This window comes from Diadema setosum, chromosome 1, assembly GCF_964275005.1.
Source record: "Diadema setosum chromosome 1, eeDiaSeto1, whole genome shotgun sequence".
In the NCBI taxonomy this organism is placed as follows: Eukaryota; Metazoa; Echinodermata; class Echinoidea; order Diadematoida; family Diadematidae; genus Diadema; species Diadema setosum.
Window position 1 is genome coordinate 47,268,227 of NC_092685.1, and position 15,727 is coordinate 47,283,953.

Sequence of the window (15,727 nt, forward strand, 5' to 3'; positions counted from 1 at the left end):
CATCACAGAGACAGAATTGAATTAAAAAACAAACAAACAAACAAACGTTGTTTTTCCGCTTGACAGAAAAATGAATCTAACTAATAAGGATGAACATAGCTCGTGATGTCTGTCATATTCACCGCTCTTCTTGATAACAGAATGTGACACAAAATTACAATACCGATAAGGCATGGCTACAGAACTTTCTTAATTGCACTAGCAAACTAAACTCTGTGGAAATGGCATATACATTGTAAATTGCTTTTCAAGGACAGAGTGCCTCTATGTATTTTTTTTAACCCTATGACACACATCTGCAAACTCTATATTGTTCATTGAATGCAACCGACAAGTACACGTGCACGACAACAACACTTGAGATCAAGTTTCAGGATCACAACCGGATCCTTTGTAATGTTTATTTCCTTCACAAATTTGGCTGCTCTACTTCAGATCGGTGTATTAGATAAAACAAAATCATGGGGGGATCTGGCAGATTTGTCTTCTTTTCTTCTAGGATAGTTCCTGGTCATGCGACTGCAACATTGCAGCGTGAACAAAAAGTTCTACACAGGCACATTTTCAAGACTCTATACAGCACGTTGTCAAGGATATTATTGTAAGATTGTTGAATATCAAACATCCCTGGTACACAGAAATTTTTCGGACATATTCATAAAAATCGTAATCTTATCTTGCAGGGTACAGAACATGTACATTTTACAGACACTGCAGATGCTGATATCAGTGTCTTGTGAGATGTCGATATGCTATCATATCACTTGAGTTTCTGACAATTAATTATAGATACCAAAACTGCATTTAAAAATTTGCAGCGACCTGACAAAATTCATATTCTAATAGAGCATGAAGTGCGCTGACACAGGTGAAATTACAGACCCAGAAAAACAAAAGAATACAAATGATATATAACCAGCATAGTACAGAGTTTTAGAGTTGAATGACTTTGGTCACTTTTGACACGATGTGCAATGAGCAAGTTGACTCCGCTATTATTCCATAAAATGTCATTATCAAAAATCAATAGAGTCTCTTGCTTTTATATGTCTTATGAGATACCATGAGCATGATTAATGTACATAAAAGGGGGGCAATTTCTTCAGTTTGCGTAAGAAATTGCTACTCGACCAATTGGTACTCAACTGATTAGACCACGTTTACAGGGCGAGGCTCGGCCGCGGCCGAGCCCTCCTTCATTTCAGTGTAAACGCGCAAAAGGCCAAATGCGGAGCCAAAATTGGCCTCGCATTTGGCCTCGCTCTGGAGGTGGTCTCGGCCGCGGCCGAGCCGCGGCCAAGCCCGGCCTTTTCTCAGTGTAAACGCAAACTGGGCCAAATGCGCGGCCAATTTCAGTCTGGCTTCCAAGCCCTCTGCCCGTACTATTTCGCAATTCAGGATATTAACCCCCTAAACGTCGAAAGCTAATATAGTTTAAGGTGGTTTTGTCCTGCAAAGGATTTTTCCTTCGGCAAAGGCCTTTGCCCGAACGGCGACTTCGTCGCCACGGAATCCAGTTGGCAAAGGGTCTGAAAACCAGACTATACCAAATTGCGTTTGTTTACAAGCAGAGCGCCACTACGACAAAATATTGAAAGGTTTGAATTAAAAGCGCTGCCGAGCCCAGCAGTGTAAACGGACAAAATTGCGAGGCTCGGCCGCGCAATTGAGGTCGGGCTCGGCCGCGGCGAAAATAGTACGGGCAGAGGGTTTGGAAACCAGACTAAAACTGGCCGCGCATTTGGCCCAGTTTGCGTTTACACTGAGAAAAGGCCGCGGCTCGGCCGCGGCTCGGCCGCGGCCGAGACCGGCCGAGACCACCTCGGCCGAGACCACCTCCAGAGCGAGGACAAATGCGAGGCCAATTTTGGCCCCGCAATTGGCCTTTTGCGCGTTTACACTGAAGCGGGGCTGGGCCGGGCCGCGGCCGAGCCTCGCACTGTAAACAGGGTCTTAGTGTCTTAAAGGGTATGTACAGTTCTGGTCGAGGTGAGGATTTAGCTTTTAACGTTTTGCGAGATATTCAGAAACCACTCTATGAGATGTCAAAGAGCATGCAGTTCTAAGGGGTATCAAAAGTTTATTCAATGAAAATCGGTTTTGAAATGGCTGAGATATCCAAAAACAAGGTGAAACAAAGAGATGATAATAAAGTTGTGGCATGTCTCAGCCATTTGAAAACCAATTTTCATCAAATAAACGTTGAATCCTTCTTAGAATTACATGTTCTTTTATATTTCATAAGAGGCTTTTCATTATCTCACTTAGGAATGTTGAAAACATGAATCCCCACCTCAACCAGTACTGTACAGTCCCTTTAAGGTTCCTTGGAAGGAAGAAGATGGGAGCATCTACGATATAGCTTCAATAGCAAAATCGGAATCCCCTGGAAGTGTATGCGTATAATCACGTGCGTTAAACCTTTCCCCGTCTCGATCCCCACAAAAACATAATATCTAAATTCAAAATACATTAAAAATCTGTCATGTCTGTAGGCCCGTTCAAAAATGGCGCAATATACACGATTTCTGAGAGAACCAAAGATCATGTGACTGCTTATTTCCCCAGAAATGTTAAATTGCTATCTCTCTAGTGTAGAATTACATTTTACAAATTTCATATCCTAAGTCTTACTTTCTCATTTTTTCCAGTGTTATCATCATAGATTCCAAAGTACTTCATCGGATCAATTGAACATGTTAAATCGGTCAAATTTCTCTCTTGGTAATGATGTATTGATATAATCATACTAAGAGTGGTAGTGTACCATTTTGATACTTATTGCTTCTACATAATTATCATGAGCTAATGAATTTCATTTTATCTCACTACCAGCCTTGTAGGAAATGGCTGAGATATTCAAAACAAACCAATCCTAATAAAAGGTGGAACCCACCTTTTATTAGGGTTGCTTTGTTTTATTTGATTTTGGATAGCTCAGCCATTTCAAAATGGATTTCCATCACATAAATATTACATTCCTCTAAGAATTACATCCATTTTAACATTTCAGAAAGGGATTTCTACGTATATCTCAACAAGTTAAACACTGAATTCTCACCTCAACCAATACCATATTATACCTTAGATAATTTTCATGTTATGTTTTCATATTTTCCATGTTACTAGTTGCCAAATGTCCAAACGACGCGACATTCTCCACAACTTTACATTTACTGTCACTGGAGAGAAAAGACGAATCCCCCTTGTATCTTGTATAGAATTGAGCTCAGCGTAGTCCTTTGATAGAGGTGTATGTCCCACCTTTCCTGTCCTCAGTACTGGTTGCCCTACTCTAGTCGTCATCCAAGCCGGTAGATAATTAAAGATCTGGTCGCTGTTTGAGAATCGTCCTCGCTCGCCGTTATTTATTCAGACCATGATACTATAGATGAATCCGATTCGCTCCTCATTTGAGCCTCGGTTGTGGTCTCGCTCCATCCACCACCACCAACAATGCTAAAAGATACTGAAGAAATCTCTGCAGTGGTATAAAAGGACAATAATAATGTCAGGCATTGACGTTTTGCCTAGAATTGGGGAATTGCAAAGAGTACTCCATCATTTTCCTCATTAAAAACTTTTCACATTCAATCTTTACAAACACATTAGAGTGAATGACCGGTGACTATGAGTTATATTTGTGCTGCTGAAAATTGTCGGCATGCTAACTTACAGAATTACATAAAAATCATCTTGCCTGAATTATGGATGAACATAGTGAAGTGTCCATGTGTATTGATGTGTGCACATGCAATATACACACATATACACACCCATATAAATTCGTATAATCTTTGAAAGAAAAAGCACCTTCCGCGTTCTCAGTTGTTGCTTCATTTTCGGCGTCATACCATGACAGAGAACTTGAATCCCATTCGATCTTCAGCTGAGCCTCTGTCGTAGCCTCGCTCCACCCACCATCAACAATGCTAACAGATACTGAAGAAATATCTGCAGTGGTACAAAAGGACGATAATCATGTCAGGTATTGACGTTTTGCCTAGAATCGGGGAATTGCAAGGAGTATACTCCATCGTTTTTCTCAATTAAAAAAAAAAAAGTTTTCACATTCAATTAAAAGTGAAGAAGAACATCAGAGAGTTCGCCCACCCATCCTTTATTCGAAAGGACTCCCAAAATCTCCACAGAGGAAGTTATTCGGTTAGCCATTGACGTTTTGCCTTGTATCGAGGAATCGCAGAGTATATTCAATCACTTTCTTTACACACACACAAAAAAACTTTTCACATTCAATCATATTAACAGAACATTAGAGTAAATCACCGGTGACTATGAATTATATCTGTGCTGCTGAAAACTGTCGGAATGCTAAATTATAAAATTACATAAAATCGTCTTTCCTGAATTTTGGATGAACACAATTAAGTGTCTGTGTGTATTGACATGTGCACAAGCAGCATATACAGGCATACACATTATATTATACTCATATAAATTCATATAATGTATAAGAATGAAAAAAAAAAACTGTCGATAAATTAATGACAGTCACATAATTATTTCCAATTTAGAAAAAAAAATCAGTTTTAGCATATTGTTTCATGTCTTCAGACGTATATAATTATCCTTCCTAAGGTTTGCTCTCTTACTCTCTCTCTCTCTCTCTCTCTCTCTATATATATATATATATATATATATATATATATATACATTCATATAATTATTATAGTACGATAGATTGTTCCCTGTAGCGTATAGTGAAAGAAATTAGACCCGAGGCAGATGTTGCTCTCGATCTCGTTCTCCCTTTTAATCTATCGAGCTCTCGGCCTGTCATCAGGCCTTCATCAAGATCTACCAACAGAACAATAATTGGCATAATGTGCCATGATATAATTATAATGCAATGTCAATGCCAATGTATACACAACATAATGTTATAATGTTGATTAAGATAGTGTCATATATTTATATATTATGTATACATTATATATATATATATATATATATATATATATATATATATATGTGTGTGTGTGTGTGTGTGTGTGTGTGTGTGTGAAGGTATACATAATTATATGTGCAGTGCATATAGACATCTATGAATACATTATATATGTATATATATATATATATATATATATATATATATATATGTGTGTGTATACATATATGATGCTATTTTGTTTGGAATTATTATGCTTAGAATGATGGTAAAGTGACTTATTTATTATTAATACATATTTTTTATTTTGTATACATATATTTCTGTTGATGAGATGATGTTAGATTGTATTTTTGTGTTGAATTGAATGATTGATTTGTGTATAGAAAGGTAATACTTAGGAAGATTGGCATTATATGACATTGCATTATATATCATGGCACATTATGCCAATTAGATAATATTGTTGTTCTGTTGGTAGATCCTGATAAAGGCCTGATGACAGGCCGAAAGCTCCATTGATTAAAAGGAGAACAAGATCGAGAGCAACGTCTGCCTCAAGTCTAATTTCTTTCAACACACACACACACATATATATATGTATATACATATATATATATATATATATATATATATATATATATATATATATATATATATATATATATTATATTATATTCTGTATAACAGCACTCATTGAAGTTCTTGGCAGAGGCGCCGACACACCTTCAACATTCTCAGCTATTACTTCATTCCAGCTGCTGTCGGGCGATGATCCAGGAAATAATTTGCATATTATCGATCCGCTCGACCCATCACCAACGCTAGAAGACGCTGGGATCACTGCCAAGGTTAAGGAGGGTAATTGGTCAGGCATTGACGTTTCGTATGCAATCGAGGAAACGGGAAAAAATATTCAATTATTTTCCTCATTTAACTGTCTTATCACGCTCAATCAAATATAAGAGAATATCCTAGTGAGTCAATGATCGATGACAATAAGTTCTATCTACTGCACATGCGTGAAACTGTCCGCATGCTATTACCGAGTTACATAGATTCGTCTTGCCTGAATTATGGATGAACATAACGAAGTGTCTCTTTGCAACGATGTATAATATGCACACTCATGGGTATAATTAACACAGACCCACATAAATATGGATATAGCTATCTAAAGAAGCTGTCGAACCTTGAAGGGATGGTATAGTTTTGGTTGAGATGGGGCTTCAGGTTTATAACTTTTTTGTGAGATGATGTGAAACCTTTTATGAAGTATCAAAGAGCATGTAATTCTATAAAGAGGAATTCAAAGTTCGTTTGTTTTTTTTTAATGAAAATTGGCTTTGAAATGGCCGAGATATCCAAAACAAAGCGATCCTAATAAAGGATGAGACCCACCATTAATCAGGATCACTTTGTTTGGTTTTGGATATTTCAGACATTTGAAAAGCGATTTTCATCAAATAAACTTTGAATTCCTCTTGAAATGACATGCTCTTTAACACATCATAGATTGGCTTCTAAGTATACAGCTCGCAAAAGGTTAAAAGCTGAACTAAGTCCTCACCTCAACCAATACTATACCATCCCTTTCAGAAAAATCAGATATTTGCAGTTTAGGGAAAAAAAAACTATACCTTATCGTTTTCAGACCTAAGCCTATATTCCTTTCTCAACTTTCCTTTCTAAACTCGGAAAATGTACTGTCACCTATAGCACAAAGAAGATTAGAAGATGGTAATAAAATTCATTGAAAGAAGAGCTAACCTCTAGCAAAAGTGGACTTGCATGTGACGAAAATCACCAACGCAGCCAGACAAGCTTTGCCCGATAACGCCATTGTTTCGCCCTTCAGAACGTTCAGATACAGCTACGACTGGGTAATGTCTCACTTCAAACTTCACGAAGTGACGTGGACTTGAATTAGAGTGTTTCCCTCAGTGATCAACGCCGACTGGTGCAAAACCACATTAGCTTCTGCTCCACTTCGACCAGTCCAAGTACCGGTATTGTATAGGTTTGCTTCCCCCGTATCATGCTGTTCCGCCGTTTCTGGTTTACAACATGTACAGGCATGTATGTGTCCGGTTCAACTGCACCCTCCCCCCCCCCCCCCCCCCTCTCCACACACACACACACACACACACGTACACACACACTCACACACACATACACAAAACCACAAAACAAGAGGAAGATGAAATGATATTGAAAAGAAAAATAGAAACTACTCTGCAAGCACAATCTACCAAGCTTCGATTATAAAGTGAAATACCCCCTCATCAAATGGCAATATTTGAATTTTTCGTGAAACTTTCCCACTGGACTTCGAGATATCAAGTTAGTATTCACATGATATATTTGCCATTTTCTAAATATTTAGTGAACGAATGGACACGATACCAATGATTTTTAGAGCGAAGAATATCCACTATAAACGAATAAACATTTTAGATAAAGTACTCATATAGACAAAGAAAATTATGATCACGTCCGGATTCAACAAGGAGGTTAAAGGAAAGAGTTCGCTGATCAATTATTACTCTTTGCGATTTTACCTTACACACTCTACCTCCAGTAGGCAGTAATACGATTATCATTATTATTATTTTTTTATTATTATTATTATTATTATTATTATCATCATCATTACCGTTCTTATATAGCGCGTAATACCTTTGGTAAGGCCTCTATGCGCTTTAGAGGGGGAAACAAAGAGATAAACAGAAAAAGGTAATTACTGACACAATAAAATGCTGCATAAATCATCATCTACAATCACTATGCTACTTTTTGAACAGATACGTTTTTAAAAAACGTTTTGAACTTATTGATGGAACTTGCATGTCTTATATCACTTGGGATGCTGTTCCACAGTTCTGGGGCGACATGCCTGAAACTATATACGTTTGCCATCTGTTTGTTGAAATGGAGGGTATCACATATAGATCCTCCCGTGATGACCTAAGAACTCTCATAGGCTCATAGTTTACAAGGAGCTCTGAAAGGTAAGAAGGAGCAATTTTGTGGAAACATTGATAAACAAGCAATACGATCTTAAATTCAATACGTGATCTGACAGGAAGCCAATGCAAGGCACGTAAGATAGGTGATATTGACTCATGTTTCTTAATCTTTGTCACTAGCCTTGCAGCAGCGTTTTGAATAACTAAGTGTTTCTGGAGTTGGTTGTCTGGTAAAAAAAAAAAAAAAAAAAAAAAAAAAAAAAAAAAAAACTGCTACAATAGTCAATGTAGCACATTACAAATGCATGAACTAATCTTTCAGTGGTTCCTTTGTCAATATAGGGTCGAATTTTGTTGATCTTATACAAAGCAAATGAGGCTGACCTGCATCTAGAGCTAACATATTCATGCAACGTGAAATGATTATCAAACACGACCCCAAGATTTTTTGCCATTTTTACAGGGATAACCTGTGAGCCATCAATTTCATTAGGTGGAAAAGAACTACACGTATGAGAACGATATCTGGACGTATAATATGAAGAACTTCTGTTTTCTTGCTATTCAACATGAGACCATTCAACCGTGACCACTCTTTAACTCCTCTAAGACAGTTTGTTACTCTGGGAAGTAGTTCTGACATGACTGATGCAGTGAAAGATACATATATTTGTGTATCATCTGCATAGAACATTTTAGAGAAACCGTGTGCTACAATTATCTTCTCCAAAGGAGCAGTGTACATTGTAAAGATTAAAGGTCCAATAAATGATCCTTGTGGGACCCCACAGGGCCACAGGTTGGTGTGTGGGATGATGACTGGATCCTATCGATGACGACAGACTGTGTACGAGATGTAAGACATGACCGAAGCCATTCAAGTACACAACCTCGGATTCCAAACCACTGAGGCAGTCTGTGCAGGATGGCATCATGACTAATAAATGCGGATGAATAGTCGAGAAGAATCACTATTACCTCCTGGCCCTTATCTAGAGACATAAGAATATCGTTTGACACACGCAGGAGTGCTGTCTCACAGCTGTGGAAAGGACGATACGCAGACTGTGTTTTTGCTTGCAGATGATGCTCAGACACATACTTCTGGATTTATGGTACAGCCGCTCTCTCAACCGTCTTGCATGGCAACGAACTTGAGATTGGCAATCGGACGATAATTCTTGAGATCATCTTTATCTAGTGTGGGGGTCTTAATGATAGGAGAGATGTCAGAATGCTTCAATCCTCCTGGAAAATATCCCGATTGAAAGGATTGGTTGATGAGAAAAGTCAAGGTCGGAACAAGCTCTACAAGACATTGCTTCAGAACACCGGTGGGAACGGCATCAAGGTTGCAAGTTTTTGAAGGTGATTTCCTTATCATCCTTGTGACTTCTAGTTCGGTGACAGGTCTGAAGTTGGAGAAAGAGCAGTTAAGCTGCCTTTGATCAGGGAAATCGGGAAAATTTGTGTCACCAGACTGCGAGTGTAGTGTATCAGTGATGGTCTTCACTTTATTAACAAAGAATTGTTGAAAACGCTCAAGAAGAGAATTTAATGGTCTACTGCCATCTGGAAGTTGCTATGGTTGAGATAGCTTGTCCACTTTCCGGAACAGCTCACGAGCATTGCAGTTTGATAGCTGTTCCCGATAATACTTAATTTTAGAGGATTTCTTGTACTGCTGACGTTTGCTTTCAAATGCTGTGATCGCTTCTTTCAAACTGTTATGAATGTCAAATTAAATTAACAAATGAACAGTGCTTATATAGCGCATAACACATAGTGCATATACATGTCCCTAATATGCGTTTAATGATATCCAACTAATAACTGGATTTTTCACAGTATATAGTAGACGATGTTATGATAAACCTCCTAGAGTACCGTTAGCTTATTCCCCGATCATGAACAACCGAGTCTGTGCTTATAACACTTTACTCTTTCTTCGCATACCAGTTATTAAACTGGTCTAGAATTACCTTTAATCCTGCTGGGACATTCCCTCTTTGGCATAGCCGTACATAGCCACAAAATTTCCAAATTCACATTTTTTTTTAAAGATTAAGGAGGAAAGATTTGCAACCAATTTGATCAGTAAAATCAACGACAATATCACACAACAATGATGAATTTAGTGTTAACTTCTCGCGTTTGCTAATTACTTTTCTCATCGTCTATATTATAGTGCGAGAATAAAGTTATTAAGTACAATTCTTGCTCAAAATACACTTGTTTTCACTGGCCCCAGATTTTGGAACAGTCTTGACTGCACTCTAAAAGATGCTCTGACTGTTCCTTCCTTCAAATGAAAAGTGGAAAAAAAAAACACTTATGTCATCCTAAAACAAAAAAGAGCAAACATTTCTTTTTTAATCTAAAAATGCCAATAGTCCGAATATGTTGGCGAATCCTTATTGAATCTCAGGTTTTTATCCATGCCTTGGTATGTTTCGAAGAAAAAAACAAATAAAAAACCTTAATTGTGGACCACTCGTTTGTCTTTCCTGCCACTTGTGTCCTTATTTTCATTCTTGTCCTTGTTATAATCTTTCTTTCTGTCCGTTTTGTCTGACGTCATGATGTCAAGATTTTCGTATGGAGTACTTGCCTTGACAGACCTTGAGATGCCCTTATCTTCTTGAGTAATAAAAAAAAAGAATTAACGAGCTATGATTTTCTTGTAGATTTCTCTTTTCCATATACATGTATACAGTTGAAAATTTAATTTTAGTCGCTTACTTGTTCATTTATCGATATGTAAAGACGAAATTACTATGACTGTATTATGTATTATTGAAATTTGTGTGAGTTTAAATTCTTTACTCACGTAAACGTTATGTATATTACCTTGTATCACTTTATATGGAAATAAAATTATTTGAATTGAATTGAAATACACTCGGAATTATATCGTAATATCTGTCATCACTCCATGCATTCACTGTCGTTTATTTTGTCATTGCCAGTGACGGCTATTCCAAATCCAAAGAGTTTTGCACACGCTGAAGACATTATCGCTGAACAGGAGACGACAAATACCACGATTTAACCATTCATATTTTCCCTAAATAATAATTTTCTTACTTTTTGGGTGGAAAATCTGCCAGAACTTTCCACCAAATAGTGTGCACCAGATCTTCCACCTAAACACCATATCGTTAAATTTCAATTCCAAAAATGCAAAAACTCCCTCGTGTGTGAGGGGGATACCTCCCTCCCACATTCTCCCATCCCTCGGTCCACCACCATGACTTTAAATCATGCACACGTTCAAGACGCACATGCACGCGGGAACAAGAGGTAATGATGATATATATCACGATTTAGCAATTCATGTTTTATCTGGGTTATTTTTCTTACTCTTTGGATTGAAAACTTTCAAAATGTTTTACAAGAAGCATGCAAGAGGTCGTGGAATTTCTTTTATTTTTCAAGGCAAAAACTGCCTCGCGTTTGAGGGGGATTACCCTCCCCGTTGACACCCCGGTTCGGTAGAGCTACGCAGACTTAGTGTACAGTGTAGACACGCGCGTGAGATATGATAAACCATTCACATTTTCTCTCTCTCTCTTTCTTTCTTTCTTTTTCTCTCTCTCTCTCTCTCTTAAAACAAACAAAAAAATGTTAGGTTCCATCTTGTGAGAGGAGGGATACCCCCTTCTAAGTTCCAACACTCTGCCGCCGCTCGGTTGCCGCGCTCCCTCGTTCGCGTGTCCCCCCGAATACAGTATTGAACAGTCATTTTCTCTCCCCGGGGGGGGGGGGGGGGGGGGAGGAGGACAAATTCCTGCGTATATACCACCAAGGCTTGCTCTAATTGGCTAAACAGGAAAAATACGGAACTGCTGTGTAAACCCGAGTTTCGTCTTTCATATTATGGTCCATGATTTCTCTTCCCTTCCGAGGATAAACGGGCATCATTCTATTAGCTTTCACTTTCTAATTCGCCTTACCTTTCACAATTTTGCTGCTCGTGTGAAAGTACATCCAGCTGAACTTAGATTGTCTTTATTGCTAAATTTTCCCAGGATCATTTTTGAATACCTTATCACCTTAAAGGGTGTGTACAGTTCTGGTTGAGATGAGGATTTAGCTTTTAAGGTTTTGCGAGATATTTAGAAACCATTCTATGAGATGTCAAAGAGCATGCAATTCTAAGGGGTATCAAAAGTTTATTTGATGAAAATCGGTTTTGAAATGGCTGAGATATCCAAAAAAAAAAAAAAAAAAAAAAAACGTGAAACAAAAAGATCCAAATTAAAGGCGTGGTTTGTCGCCTTTTATTATCATCACTTTTTTGGATATCTCAGCCATCTGAAAATCAATTTTCATCAAATAAATGTTGAATCCTTCTAATAATTACATGCTCTTTCATATTTCGTAAGAGGTTTCTCATTATCTCACTTAGGAATGTTATAAACCTGAATCCCCACCTCAACCAGTACTGTACAGTCCCTTTAAAGAGGGGTTGACAATAAGTTCTAAATATTTTCTCTTTGACTGTTTAACCGTTGTAACTTAACAATACAAGGATACAAACCAAAAGGCACGTAATTTCTAAAGAGAAATTGTAAGTCTTCATCTCTGTACATAGCATGAAAAATAAAACGCCATTTTATACACATGGGTGACCGTATCAGGGCAATTACCCCCCCCCCCCCCCCCCCCCCCCCCGGCTAAATACTGGTTAGTGCTAAGGTTAGAGTAAAGATTAGGGTTAGGGTTAGGTTTAGGGTTAGGAGTTTGGGTTAGGGTTAGGATTAGGTTCAGGATTAGGATTAGGATTAGGATAAGGGCCAGGGGAAGGGTCTGGGGTAATTTCCCGGGGGGGGGGGGGGGTAATTGCCCTATACCAGTAGAATTTATTGTGGTCCTTGAGAAGAAAAACCAATACTCTGAAAACCTTAAACAAATTACACTGAACAGTGTCGATGACACAGAGTCTCATATAATTCTACGCTTGCCTAACCAGTTCACCGGACTATGATCTATGCATGCCTTCTTCTTTTGTCCTGCTTCCTTGAGCCTCAATTCATGCATTCTTATGGTGAGGCTGCAATGCTATCATCCTTGTTCATTACATTACATGTATAGGATTTGGATGAAATGATACAAAATTTTCCAGAACGAAAAAATTAACACACACTTATCGAAGAGGGGGAGGGACTACTTAATTTTCAAGACAGATTTCACTCTCGATATTTGGAACTGAATCGACTCTAGGGAGGGATATGAGTCTACTTTATCCTTTTATGCTGACACCAGGTAATTATTTCTGTTATTTGCAATAATAAAAAATAGGAATGAGTTTTGTTTATGCAATATATTATTATAAAACGATATCATATCTATAGAAGTTTTATACATGTCTGTATCTCAAAGAGCTAGTAAAAATTTTACAAAGACAACATGGAAAATCTCATCAAAATCGGATAAATATTATGAAAATTAAGAAATTTTGGTTTTGCCTTTTCTTTTCACAGAACAGTTCTTAAACAGTATATATTTACAAATGAGTGAGTTGATGATGTCATCGCCTCACAACTTGGCATATAGTTTGCACATAAAATCTTGAAACTTCTGAAGTTTTTTTTTTTTCTTCAAACACAATTATGTCCCAGTCTCAATCCTGATACAAATTCATATCTAACTGATCATTATTTTGAAGAAAATCTCAATTGCTGTGTTTGCAAATGAATTGTCAGATTTATTTCAAACTACTGTACTACACGTAGTATGCCATTTCTGGTCGAGAATTGTCCTTTAACTCTGACAGGGGAGAAAATACATGTAACATCCCATTCCATCTGTTTTTCTCACTCACTTTCAATATAGCACGACATCCTGAAGCATGACTTGGTGATTACGTTTTGTTTGGTTTTCATTTTCGTTTTCGTTTTTGTTTTTGTACGTTTTCATTTATTGTTTAATAGTATTCTGAGGCTGTAAAGGCATATTTGTGGTGGAAATCAGCATTTGCAACTTTCCTGCATTAGACATGTGTAGTAATACAATTTGGGAGAAACAATATTTCCAATGTAACTGGCAGTGTTTTGACAAAATGAGTATAAAACACAGCCAAAACAAAGAAAAAAACAATAGTTGGCATCTCTGCTTTGTCCAGATGTGAAATTAGTTTTACGGCTCATCTAAAGTTCTGGTGAAGTTAACCGCAGAAATCATCACCTTCATGTAAATTGCACCTCTGAATTTCACTGCATATCTTGCACTGGAGAAAGATTAGATTAAACAGGTCAAATTCTTTACATCTTGCAAATTAAAAAAAAAATCAATTTGAGAGGTAACCTGGAATATTGATTTTCTTTCATGTGCTGCCAGTTTCAGCATCAGTTAGAAATTTAACAATTAAGAGACTCTGAGAAATTCTGCAACCAAATAATACAATTGTATGTAAACAGCAAAGGGGTTCAGGGTTCATATAAAATATAATCTTGCACTATCCTCATAAAGCACTAACAATGAATAGTTCAATTATCATCAAAGTATACAGCACCAAACAATAAAAACATGGTTGCTGGGATTTGATGGGTAAAGCCATGCATACTACCAATGTCCACGATCCTTTCTCTCTCCCCCCCCCCCCCCCTCCCTCTCTCTCTCACGATTACACCATCTGTCATATGTTTCACAAAGATATCTGTGTATGAATTACACGAGACTCTATAATATATACAAAAGAATTCAGAATTTATATTTCGTCCATCCTTAGCCTCCCAGACCGTCAAAAGAAAAACCAAATCAACTGGACCCCCAGTCTTTGTTAGTGATTTCTCTCTTGAGTGAGAATGTACACATTATTTACCATTGCCTCATATCACAGAGATTACCCATTAAAAAAAAAAGAAAAAGAAAAACAAACATTATTCTTCCACTTTTAAGAAAAGGCAATAGAAGTACATCTCACTAGTATGATAGAGCATAGCTTGTGATATGTTTGACATAATGTAAAAACCGTAATGTTCGCATGCATTTCAATTTGACAAATTTCGAGAGAGCCAAGATTTGCAAAATTCAAGTGCACATGAAAGTTCCTGTCGACACTATATGCATTGAATGCCAGTAGCAATCCACGAAAATGTCGTGCCGCGACAAGGGCCATTCAGTGGCGTATCTAGGGGGGGGCAAGGGGGCACGTGCCCCGGGCGCCACTCCTTGGGGGCGCAAAAAACAAAAAAAAAAAAAGAAAAGAAAAGAAGAAGAAGAAGAAAAAAAAACTCGCCCGGAAAGGGGGGGGGGGCAGAAAACCAAATCAAACAAGATTAAAACAAAACATGATGATGACGTGGACAAAATGACAATGTTTATTGTGTTCACACAAGAATTTCATGTTCTGTCAGCTGAAATACAAAAATTTTCGGCTCGCTCGCCAAAATTTACATAAAAAAAGAAGGTAAGAACAAAACGTGATGATGACGCGGACAAAATGACAATGTCTATTGTGTTCACACATGTCATTTTATATTTAGCAGGAAAAATGTTACACGGAGCAGCGGCTGCAATTTCATTCGTTCTGAAGCGATCGCCGATTAGATCAAAAGGACGCCAACGGTTTCGAACATACGGGGGGGGGGGGGCCAAAAAAACAAACAAATCAAAAAAGATAAGAACAAAACGTAATGATGACACGGAAATACACAAATTTTGGCTCACTCGCTCGTACTAATTAATTTTAGAGTATTATATTTAGTCCTAAGTTTGTTGGTATAAATCGTTATCTATAAGGTCGTCACTAAATCTTGAGTAGAATATTGCAAGATTTAATAAGCAAAAAATGACAAGAATTCCATGTTTTGTAAGCTGAAATACAAAAAAAAAGGAAAAAATC

At 37.6% G+C, this 15,727-nt stretch overlaps 1 long non-coding RNA gene across 1 annotated transcript; it reads right to left on the reverse strand.

Annotated features, from left to right (window-relative positions):
* Window positions 1-3,817: 3,817 nt before the first annotated feature.
* Window positions 3,818-6,842, reverse strand: LOC140236691 (uncharacterized). Its single transcript, XR_011901783.1, has 3 exons — window positions 6,680-6,842; window positions 5,636-5,752; window positions 3,818-3,954 (listed from the first exon to the last, which is right to left on the reverse strand). It is a non-coding gene; the product is annotated as an uncharacterized lncRNA (long non-coding RNA).
* Between the last annotated feature and the right edge of the window lie 8,885 nt (window positions 6,843-15,727).